Genomic DNA, 13,059 nt, shown 5'->3' with positions numbered 1-13,059 from the left:
ACATAAACCAGATGTACAAGGCAGCATATGCATCTAGAGTTTGTCTGCAGTGGCTGGAAGCCCTGGCATGCCCATCTTCTCTCTCTCTCTCTTTCTCTCTCTCTCTCTCTCTCTCTCTCCTCTTTTCCCCCTCTCAAATAAATAAATAAAATATATTTTTTAAAAAAAGAAGCTGCTGAGATCATAGCACTAAAGCAGATTTAAAACACATCCACCATGGCTCAGGGAATTTTGCAGCAGAGGGGCAGAGAGATTGTAAGAGCCAAAGGGAAAGAAGACCCAGAAGCGTCGCCCCCCACCCCACACCTTACAATGACTGACTGCTGCTCTCACATCTCATAAACCCACACAACCCCATGGTGAATACCAGCAATCCCACTGAGAAGGGCCCTCAGCAGAATTGAGGCAGTGAGGAGGCAAACGATGCTACCAACACATGATGTGTCCATACAAAGTTTCTACTTAATTTAAAAAAAAAAAAAAAAAAAAACTGAGCTTGCAACTTGAGTCTGCTGAGGAAGAGGTGTCCCTGGCGGTGGATCTTAGATCTGACCCCAAGGTATATCCAGAGACGTTTGTTGAGCTCTGGCTATTTGTGTTTGCTGGCTGCTGGTGCTTACTGATATTGGTTTCTCCTCTCCTCTTCTCTTCTCCTCTCTTCTTCTTCTTCTCTCTCTCTTTTTTTTTCTCTCTCTCCCTCTCTTGTAGATGCTGGAGTGAGCCAACTTCTTCCATGGTGACAGAACTCCCTCTGGATTCTGGAAGCTTGAAATAAACCCTTTCCTCCCATAAACTGCTTCTGGTTGGGTATTTGTCCCAGCAATGAAAAGTAACTGCAACATTTGTGCTCATGATAGTTTTTATGTAAATTTTCATGTCCACAAAACCTTAGGGAAAAACTGAATCTGCCCCCTAGAATTTCTGAAAATAACTCAGTATCAAAACCTGTGGTTGAGTGGGCATGGTGGTGCATGCCTTTAATCCTAGCACTTGGGAAGTAGAGATAGGAGGATCACTGTGGGTTCAAGGCTACCCTGAGACTACATAATGAGTTCCAGGTCAGCCTGACATAGAGTGAAACCCTACCTCAGAAAAAAAAAAAAAAACAAAAAAACTGGCCACTTGACTTCCACATATTGCACAACAAAATAACTATTCCTGGGCTGGAGAGATGGCTTAGTGGTTAAGGCATTTGCCTGCAAAGCTTAAGGACCCATGTTCCATTCCTGTGTACCCAAGTAAGCCATATGTGCAAGGAAGCACATGCATCTGCAGTTTGTTTGCAGTGGCTAGAGGCCTTGGCATGCCCATTCTCTCTCTCTCTCTCTCTCTCTCTCTCTCTCTCTCTCTCTCTCTCTCTCTCTCTCTCTCATATAAATAAAAATAAGTAAAATTTAACAAAAGAAATGGCTATTCCTGGCATGCTTAATTTAAGGCATGTGCATGAGACTATAAACACTTTAAGATGAATTTTACTTGTAGGTACAGGAGCTACTGCCCGTCTGCTTGTGCTCTTGTCTTATGGAAAGAAATAAAATTGATTCAGGTACAATATGGTTTTGCTGTTGTTTGTTCCCTATCTGGGATGAACATATGTGTCTTCACATCTCTCCAGGGAAAAAGTTTCACTCAACAGATAAGAAAAGGTGTATTACAAGACCTGGTGGCCCTAAAACGGGAGGGCCTGCTTAATGCGAAAAGAGGAACGCTGTGTTGGAGCCAGTAAATCAGCACAAGTTTAGAACAGTTTTGAGAAACTAACTAAGCTTTTCCTCATCTTTGTCTGTTTTGTTAGAAAGCCACAATGGTTGATTACCTTGGGTAATACATGGTAGTGAGTTTCTTGGCCCTTGCCATTTTGGGGAGTCATTGGTTATCATAATCAGATTAATTTTGTTTGGAACTTATATTTTCAATTTACTTGTGAAATTTGTGTCTCCTAGAATACAACAGTTTCAAACTAAACTGCTGTAATGAAGACATTGTAGCCAATTCCTACCACAGAAGATAGGAATTTGAGAGTTTCATGATTCCTTGTAGGCCAGAACTATATCCCTCCACAATATGGAGGAAATGGATCACCCACCTTCAATTCCCCAAAACGTTTTCCGAGACCTTGGCTCAAGGAGGGGAAGAAGGCAGTAGGAAAAGGTGGAAGATAATGAGGCCAGAAGAAAATTAGTGTTTAAAAAATTAATTGGAAAAGAGGAAGGCTGGAAAACATGCAAATATGTCCAGGCCAAGGCTTACTTGTACATGTTCATTATAATGCTAAAATGTGTGTCTTTGCAATGGACATTTCAGATGCTAATGTAGTGAGAGACTAAAAAATACATACTTGGTCTCTACAGCCTTGCTTAAAGCCAGACAGCAGTACAGACATTTTAAAATAGACTTAGATAAGGAAGTAACTGGCTAACATGCTGACCTCTGCTTCTGTAAACCTTGCTTGCTTGCTTAACTGCAGCATCCCCCCACCCAGACTTCAGACTTCTGGGAAGCCCCTACCCCAGAACCCTTCAGAAATACCCGCAGGACATCTGGTGTCTTGCAAAAGATAAGAGTCTGCAAACAATCTGCTGACCAGAGGTCTGATGACAAGAATTAAGCAAGTAACCAAAAATGTCCCCGCGCGCGCCCCCTTAGAACAAATCATGTAACCATTCCCCTACTTCTTTGTTCAAATCCCTATAAAAAACCTGCCCCCTGCCGAAATAAAGCTCCTTGCTTTGCATACGTGTTTGGTTCTCCTTGGTGGTCACTGGGGGCGCCGAGAACTGGGCGTAACAGTAGTAGAAGAAATTTACCATAGAAATCAGCCCAGATGATCCCCTAAAACAATTTCTACTGCACAAGCTTTGCCAGGGAGACAGCATGACCCCGCAGGACCCCGGGCCTCCTCCCTCTCTCTCCAGCTGCACCGTCTCTGTTATCAGGTTAGTGCCGTCATAGGCACAAACGCCTTGAACAAACAGCCTTCTGTTCTACGTTTGTGCTTTCTTACCACTAATGTGTTGCTTAGGAATTTTCTGTTTGTGTCCCCAAATCATCTAACCTTAGAAACATGTAACCACCAATAGTACAGCAAATTCAAGATGGTTTCAAACTGTCTGATGTACTGTCTATAAGACAAAACAAAGGGCTGGAGAGATGGCTTAGCGGTTAAGCGCTTGCCTGTGAAGCCTAAGGACCCCGGTTCGAGGCTCGGTTCCCCAGGTCCCACGTTAGCCAGATGCACAAGGGAGCGCACGCGTCTGGAGTTCGTTTGCAGAGGCTGGAAGCCCTGGCGCGCCCATTCCCTCTCTCTCCCTCTATCTGTCTTTCTCTCTGTGTCTGTCGCTCTCAAATAAATAAATAAATAATGAACAATCAAAAAAAAAAAAAACAGGCTATCAGAACTCCGTTCTTAGGCTTTGGAAGTTATTCCCCTGAGTTCATATCAACATGAATAAATTTCCTGCTTCTCCACTCTGGTAGGGGTTCCGTGAGTCTTAGTTTCCCATATCAGCTTTGTGCATTGGCCAGGAAGCTCCCATGTGCCCGCAGATCAAACTGGCCCCTTGGGCCACCATCACCGCAGAGCTTGGCTATGGCCAGGAGCAGCCTGAGGACAGCTGGTCGGCACCAGCCAGTGTCTTTGCTCGGGATGCAGACTCCATGGCCTTGGCCTGTGCTATCGGAACATGCTCTGCCTGGCAGACCTAACAAGGAGAATGGACAAATCATCTGGGACTCCAGAAATCGAGTAACACGCTCCGAGGTGCTCGGTTAATCAAGCCCATCACGTTAATGGAAGAGAGAGATTGATCGCCTCTCTGCAGTCATTGTGACTGCTCTGTTGGGCCACCTCAGTGGGAGGTACCTTTCTGGAGTCTGTTATGAATGAGGGTGACTGTGATGGGGTTGTTTGTGGCTCCATGGCTGAAAGGTCTTGGAGTCCGATTGGCCCCTAATCTGGGGTACTGTGGGATCCTCATAAGACTTGTGCCAGCCCTTCTTGGAGGGGATCTGACATTGGGATTAATACTAATATTAATACTAATTAATGCTAGGAGGCACCCAATTCCCTGCAAAGGGAGTCACCAGGCAGGAGAAGTGAGTTCTGTCCTGTGCGGTTCCTGCTTGGGAGGTCTTTGTCTCCTTGTTGGATGGGGAGGCCAAGGCCCAGACCTCTCCTGGGCTTATGCTGCCCCCAGGGGAATTTCTGAGGGCTCTGTGTTCCTGGTTTCCCTGCCTTACAGAGTCAGGGGTGCTGCAGGCACAGGGAAAACCAGGGTCCGGGCCCCATCAAGATGATGGGTGAGTCCCAAGTTACTGTGGACAGATGGGGACTTCATATAAGAAATTTATAGCTGGTTTTAAGTTTACTTTATCTCTCTATGGTTCTATGGAACTGCTAACAGAAAACAACCTAAAGATTTATGTTTAGATTAAAATACTGAGTTTGTTAGAAATTTTCTAATAATGTTCTAGCCTGCTTTCCTATTTTTAAAAAATGTGTTTCAGAAAAGTTATAAGAACAAACGTTCCAAAAATCAGCAAATAATAAAATCTATATGTGTATTCTGGGTAAATATAAATCAAGTCTGGTCTACTATTATATAAAGAGTTATTTCAAAGAGCTTCTTAATGAAATTTTTTAAAAAATTAAATGGTTATGTTAAAATGTCCTATGGTAGAGAGTATTTTGAGACATTGTATCTCCCATAGATACTGGCTGATACATTTATAATCCCACTGAGGAGGGACTGCAATGAGATGGGAATTAGAAAAAAATGTAATAAAATATAAGGGAATGAGACCAACATGTGATTTGTTCATACAGTAAAAATGGTTTTTCAAGAAAGTTTTTGCTGGTAGTTATAATGAGAAAAACTGCTTAAAAAGATAAACTAGAAAAGGAAATTTTAAATGTTGGATGTTAAATGTTTGATAAAAAGAGAATGTGGGGCTGGAGAGATGGCTTAGCGGTTAAGCGCTTGCCTGTGAAGCCTAAGGACCCCGGTTCGAGGCTCAGTTCCCCAGGTCCCACGTTAGCCAAATGCACAAGGGGGCGCACGCATCTGGAGTTCGTTTGCAGAGGCTGGAGGCCCTGGCGCGCCCATTCTCTCTCTCTCCCTCTATCTGTCTTTCTCTCTGTGTCTGTCGCTCTCAAATAAAAAAAAAAAAAAAAAATTTAAAAAAAGAGAATGTGCTGGGCATGGTGGTGCATATCTTTAATCCCAGCACTCAGGAGGCAGAGGTAGGAGGATCACCGTGAGTTCAAAGCCACCCTGAGACTACATAGTGAATTCCAGGTCAGCTTGAGCTAGAGTGAGACCCTTCCTCAAAAAAAAAAAAAAAAAAAAAAAAGAGAGAGGGAGAGAGATTGAGATTGTTACAGATTGGTTACATAGAATGTCAAGTAAAAGTAAGTGAATAAAAGGTACAAGTAAATTTAAACAAAAAGTTTAAAAAGTAGATAAACTAAGTCTTAAAGTGCTTAATCGGATTACAGACTCTTTGGGAAATATGATGACTATTGGACTTACCTAGGGCTTTTATCAGACTAAGAAAGGATAATCATGTCTGGATGCAGGATGTCATGGTATTCAGGCTGTAAATTTATGTCACCATGCCTTATGATACCCAAGTTAAAACTTCAACTCACTGATGTTAATCTGTTCATGATAATGGTTGTAAAAGACTGACTTTAGAGTGATCAACCTCTAACAGCTTTCAGTGATAGTAACAGCTTTTAACAATAGAACAGCTTTCTGGTCTACATTTGTACTTTCTTATCACTAATTTATTGCTAAGGAATTTTCTGTTTGTGCCCCAAAATCATGTAACCTTAGAAACTGTAACCCACCATTAGTATAACGAATTCAAGATGATGTCAAACTGCCTGCCATACTGTCTGTAAAACCCCGAGCTGTCAGAGGGCAGTACTCAAGCTTTGAAAGTTATTCCCCTGAGTTCATGTTGACATGAACAAATTTTCTGATTCTCCACTCTATCGCTGGTGCTGGTTCTGTGAACCTTAGTGTCCCAGATCACTAATGAGACATATAACTCATGAAGTACTATGCAGAAGTTACATGTAACAAACAGAGCAGACCCAAGAAAACCCATGCAAGGCAAATGCCCCGTGCTAAAAAGGGAGTCAGAAAGCAGTGCTACGTGACATAAGAGCCCCAGTCCTTTGTGCAGTGAGGCTTTTGCGCCTCTAAACTTTTGTCTTGTTCTAGCTCATGCCTCCTTGAAATTATATTTTACACACACACAAAATTGTCTTTGCTACTACTGTAATTCTTCGTTGTAAAACACAAAACCCTTTTTAACTCCAACAAAAATGTCTGCCAAATCTCAAACCGTGATATCCACCAATACCAAGGGTTTGAGATTCGGCTAGGTTCCCTGAGGCAAAGATATCTCCAGAAAGCTTTGTTGGGGCTGGAGAGATGGCTTAGTAGTTAAGATACTTGCCTGTGGAGGTTAAGGAAATATTGTTTGACTCTCCAGATCCCACATTAACCAGAATAAAAAGGTGAGGCAAGCACAAGGTTGCACATGCCCACTAGGTGGCGCAAGCACCTGGAGTTCTAATGCAGTGGCTTGAGGCCTTGGTGTGCCAAGTCTGTATCACACCTCTCTCTCTCCCTCTCTCTCTCAAAAGAATTTTTTAAGCTCTTCTTTGAGCCTGGTGGAGTTTGAAAAACAAGAAAAAAGCTGCTGGTTTGTTTTTTCATTCTTTTTTTATTTTTCAAGGTAGGGTCTCACTCTAGCTCAGGCTGACCTGGAATTTACTATGTAGTCTCAGAGTGACCTCAAACTCATGGCAATCCTCCTACCTTTGCCTCCTGTGTGCTGGGATTAAAGGCGTGCACCACCATGCTCGGCTCTAGGTTTGTTGTTTTTTATTGTTCTAATGGGACTTTGAGTCCATCAGAGGAAAGATATACCATCATAAAGACTAGAAGGAGGTGCAGAGACCCCTGTGGGGTGACCATTTAGGAGTGATATGGCAAAAGAAGGGAGAGATACATGGAGATAATGGGTTCTGACCTAATGAATGGTTTAATCCATTGATGGATTTGCTTAGACCTCCACCTGGTCAAGTCTATTTTCTTCAGGATCCTCCTTATTGAAATGTTAATAGACTTCCCTGAAAACTAAAAGGAACTAAAGAGTTCATAACTATCCCTAAAGCTCACAGGCAATAAAACAACAACAGGAGGTATTTGGCCTCATTAAGTTTGGCACCTTCCCTGATTGATACACTCCCCTTAGCTTAGATGGCCTTGAAGGACCAGGGACCATCTGAATATCCTCCCTTAGACATTCCTGGCTGAAGAAGCCTATTCTGAACAAGTACCACAAACAGCTACAAATTTTTTTTTTTTTTATCAACTGCACCTGGTACATTCTGTTTGTCTTAGTATCATCCTTATAAACTTGCACTCTTAGCCTGGCTCAGTGCTTCAGCCTTCATCCCATGGGAAAGCTGTTTCTCCTTGCTGTTTCTCTCAATAAACTGTCTGTAGAGATCAAGTCTGTAGTTCTCTTGCTTTTCTCTTACACTTTCCTTACATTCTGGTGCCGTGACTTAGATCAGAGGCATCCAGGGCTTTCGAGTTGTACTCTCCCCTTTTCTTTCTCTGTCCTCTCCTTCTCCCCGCCAATGTTTCACCCCTCAGGGGCACAAAAACTCACTGTGCTTACTACTCTGAACTAAACAGCCTCCTGTGACCTAAAACCTCCAGTCTTTCCAGCTAGATACCTGGGGGCTTCTTCCTTTTCTTCTTCTTTCACCCTCTCCCACCAGACTCTTGAACTCCAGACTAGAGGCCTCTCACCATGTGATCTACTGCATCCACATCCTCACCAAATCATCAAATTACAACTTCAGGACAAGGTGTTTGCTCTAGGTCTGTGGCGGAGGCACCCCACCCCAGACCTTAGAAACTCCGGGAGTTTCTCACTTTTTGGTCCATGGACTATCGGAGACTCAAGGAGCCTCCCACGTATCGTTCCACTGGACACCCCAAGCATTATGAGTGTGAGGACACTCCCTCCTAGTCTTTGGGTTTTGTTTGCCCTCCCTAAGCCTTGGATATGCCCCTGGTAGCCAGATTGGCCACTCTAGTCCTTGTCCTCCAAAATGGGTTCTAAATTATCTGTCCCAAAACACTCGATTGGCCTGTCTCAACACTAATTTAAAGGAAGTCAAACTTCCTAAGCTCCTGCCTGCCCAATTACTCTGGCTCGCTGTACAAATTTGGCCACAATATTGCTTACATAATGGCCAATACTGGCCTAAATTTGGTACTCTTGATTTTAATATTCTTATTGATCTTGAAAACCTTCTCAGAAAACATGGCAAGTGGTCCAAGCTTCCTTACCCACCTTCAAGGCTTCTTTGCCCTCCGTTCCCACCCTTCCCTTTGTGCTTTTTGTTCTACCTTCCAAAGTTTCCTCTGTCGCCGAAAACCCTCTAAAATCCTGCCGCTTCTAAAACTCCTTCTCTTACACACAGTTTTGCCATCTGGCTATGACTTGCCTCTCATTCCAAATGAAACCACTAAAACAAATACAAACTCTACCCTCCTAAAGAAACACCTGTCTTTACTGGGCCTCTGTAACTTCTACATATGGATACCTAAATTTATCTCCTTGTTAAAAGTTAAAGTCACTAGACAGCTTCTAGGGTTTTTCCTTTGTTTTCCCTTTCCCCCTTCTTTTCATTACAAGCTGCCAAAAAAAAAAATGTCAACTTAAAATTCAAACCACTGGCTGTTGCCCTGTTAAATCCTCACCTAACTAAAATCTTAAAAGGATGTTTCTCTGTGTCTCATGTTGTCATGTTTAATGTTAGCCATTCATGCCATGTTATATGTTCTATGTTTAATGTAGTCTGTCCTTATGTATGACTAAATTTATGGTCATTAACTGTTCCAATGCTTATGGTCATTAAATGTTCTGATGCTCATAATTTTTAAGATGACATTAAATTATAAAACCAGGTTTACAATATAGTTAAAATAATTAACCTCTATGTTTTTGACAATGTGCTTGTTCATTCTTAACACAATAATAGACATATTTGTATACCGCATTCCAATCTTGCTTCTGCAGAAAGAGATATGTTTTTGGATCAGAAAAGATTTATAAGGTAAAAGATTGTCGTAAGGTGTGTTATTTAAAAGATATCAAAATGATATGGAAAGGTAATGGGACTTAAACTGAAGAAGGTTTGGGTTGCCTCTGACAAAATGGATTAACTTAAAAGTATTCATTTTTCATATTTTTCTCACCTTCATTGTTCATACAGTTCAGACTTTAATCTTTGAAATAAGTTGATAAATTTATTTATATTGCCATGTTTCAAAGTTAAGTTAAACTACACCTGTATTTCCTACTGTTAAACTCTGACTACTGAAAAAAAGAACCTAAATGTTTAACAAAATCAAGATTCATTTTTAATGAGTTTTTGTTTATTTAAGCCTTATCTAAATGTAACATAAAAATCAAAAGTATGAAATTGATATAACTGACTTTCTAAATATAAAAAGGGCTGGATAGATTGCTTAGTGGTTAGAGCACTTGCCTGCAAAGCCAAAGGACCCAGGCCCAACTCCCCAGGACCCATGTAAGCCAGATGCACAAGGGGGTTCACACATCTGGAGTTCCATTGCAGTGGCTAGAGGCCCTGGTGCAACCATTCATTCTCTCTCTCTCTCTGACCATTTCTGTCTCTCCAATAAATAAATAAATATAAATAAAATATTTTTAAATATAAAAAAGAGGGAAGCCAAGGGGGACTGCTAACCCAGTGAAATGGGAAGACAGACAATCAGAATCCAGACAGTCTATTTATAATGAACCATAGGGACAAAAATCACACAAAAACAGAAGTTTAAAAAAACCTTTTAAATGATCATTTAAAAGTCTTCTGGTAAATAAATTTTTGTTGGTAGTTATGCAATGAACTGACTAAGGAAGGCAAACTGAAGAGGAAACTTTAAATGTTGGTAAATTTTTGATGAAAAAGATTGTTACAGAGTGGTTACATAGCTTATAAGGGAAAAGTATGTAAATAAAGGTATGAGTAAAGTATGCGGATGAAGGTATGAGCAAAATAGGTAGATAAAGGTACAAGTAGAGTATGTGGCTGAAGGTATGAGTAAGCTAAAACAGAAGGTTAAAGACAAAGTTGATGAGTCTTAAAGTACTTGATCATATTACAGAGCCCTTGAGATATGTAAGATGACTATTAACTTAGGGCTTATATCAAACTAAGAAAGGATGGTCATGGCTGGTAGCAGGATGCTATAATATTCAGGTGGTAAACTTAAAAATTTTAACTCATTGATATTAATCTGGTCATGATAATGGTTATGAAAAACTGGCTTTAAAGTTTTCAACCTACTATGTTGCTATGTTCCTCTATTTTTCAACCTTTTACTATTTAATAAGATTATTATATCTTTAAAAAACAAACAAACAACAATAACAACAAAACATGGTAGCCTTAAGATGGTTCTTGTTTTGTTCATACTGTTTTACTAGGTGATTATCACTAAGATTATTGTCTAAGTCTTTAAAAAGGCGATTCAGTCATTAAATCTTTGTTATAATGGAAACTGAGGAAACTCCTCCTGTCCAAGGAAAGCCTATAATATGCAAACAATGTTAATATAGTTTGTCTAGGTTTCATATATTCTACCAGTCATAAATATTGCCTTATATTAAACTTATAAAGTGGTTCAATGATTAAAGGTAGTTGATAAAGAAATCATTGTATGTCTATCATAATGTCTCTAACATATGTTAGAATCAGACTAATTTAACTCAACAATTACCAGGTTTGGCTTTATTCTTCAGCTATGTATACTCATTCTAAATCAAGATTTTATTTAAATAATTGTCTCGTTTCTTATATCTTGCATTCATTGCTTATAGATATATTGATACTTAAGACGTGTTCCCTGCTCTAGACAAATAACTTTAAATGCTGCTGTTCTGTTTCCAGTTTGTGGGGTAAGTGGTACCCACACAGGTATTTAAACTAATCAAAGATGTTACCAAATACAAATGCCAAAATTTTATGCTGTCTTACGTGACATGTTCTGCCTGTACTTATAACTATTACACATTTAAAGAATAAGATGTGCCTACCTTCTAAAAAGCTGTTCCTCTGTATTTCTCTTGCCTTAGTTGTTTACATAATTCAAACAATTCTCTATAATAAGGTGATAAATTTATTTATAATGTCATACCTCATACCTCATATTACAATAAAAGTTAAAGGCCTCTGGCCCAAAGTTATGTTTTGTACTGTAATAAACTTTTATGCCAATTATGTTCCATACTACATAGTCTTTTGTACTAACACTGTAGTTTTGGTACTGTTTCAAGGCCGTAGTTTGTATCACAGCTTCTGGCCAAAACTAAAATTATCTTGTGTTTCTTCTTTTTTTTTTTTTTCTCTGTATCATTCCAATTTTAGTATATGTGCTGCCAAAGCAAGCACTTGTGTTTCTTCTTAACTCCATACCACAGCTACAGATACCTCTCTCCTAATTAACCATTTTTTCAGGCTTTGGAAAAGATCCCTCTGGACTCATGCTGATGTGAAAATAAACTGATTCTCCACTCCATCTCTGGTGCCAGTTCTGTAAGCTTTAGTTTCCCAAATCAATATTAAAGTTAACAAGATCAAGATATTTTAACTAGTTTTGTTTTGTGGTTTTTTAAATTTTTATTAGCATTTTCCATGATTAAAAAAAAAAATCCCATGGTAATTCCCCCCCAACCTGCACTTTCCCCTTTGAAATTCCATTTTCCATCATATTACCTCCCCATCTCAATCATTGTACTTACATATATACAATATCAACCAATTAAGTACCCTCCTCCCTTCCTTTCTCTTCCCTTTATGTCTCCTTTTTAACTTACTGGCCTCTGCTACTAAGTATTTTCATTCTCACGCAGAAGCCCCATCATCTGTAGCTAGGATCCACATATGAGAGAGAACATGTGGCGCTTGGCTTTCTGGGCCTGGGTTACCTCACTTAGTATAATCCTTTCCAGGTCCATCCATTTTTCTGCAAATTTCATAACTTCATTTTTCTTTACCGCTGAGTAGAATTCCATTGTATAAATGTGCCACATCTTCATTATCCACTCATCAGTTGAGGGACATCTAGGCTGGTTCCATTTCCCGGCTATTATAAATTGAGCAGCAATAAACATGGTTGAGCACGTACTTCTAAGGAAATGAGATGATTCCTTCGGATATATGCCTAGGAGTGCTATAGCTGGGTCATATGGTAGATCAATCTTTAGCTGTTTTAGGAACCTCCACACTGATTTCCACAATGGCTGGACCAGATTGCATTCCCACCAGCAGTGTAGAAGGGTTCCTCTTTTTCCACATCCCCGCCAACATTTATGATCATTTGTTTTCATGATGGTGGCCAATCTGACAGGAGTGAGATGGAATCTCAATGTAGTTTTAATCTGCATTTCCCTGATGACTAGTGACGTAGAACATTTTTTTAGATGCTTATATGCCATTCGTATTTCTTCCTTTGAGAACTCTCTATTTAGCTCCATAGCCCATTTTTTGATTGGCTTGTTTGATTCCTTATTATTTAACTTTTTGAGTTCTTTGTATATCCTAGATATTAATCCTCTATCAGATATATAGCTGGCGAAGATTTTTTCCCATTCTGTAGGTTGCCTCTTTGCTTTTTTCACTGTGTCCTTTGCAGTGCAAAATGTTTGTAATTTCATGAGGTCTCAGTGATTAATCTGTGGTTTTATTGCCTGAGCAATTGGGGTTGTATTCAGAAAGTCTTTGCCAAGACCAATATGTTGAAGGGTTTCCCCTACTTTTTCCTCTAGCAGTTTCAGAGTTTCCGGTCTGATGTTAAGGTCTTTAATCCATTTGGACTTAATTCTTGTGCATGGCGAGAGAGAAGAATCTATTTTTATCCTTCTGCAGATATATATCCAACACCATTTGCTGAAGAAGCTGTCTTTTCAAGATATTTTAACTAGTTTTGTGTTTTT

The sequence above is a fragment of the Jaculus jaculus genome, chromosome 5 (assembly GCF_020740685.1).
Source record: "Jaculus jaculus isolate mJacJac1 chromosome 5, mJacJac1.mat.Y.cur, whole genome shotgun sequence".
NCBI lineage: Eukaryota > Metazoa > Chordata > Mammalia > Rodentia > Dipodidae > Jaculus > Jaculus jaculus.
This window is presented reverse-complemented; position numbering follows the sequence as displayed.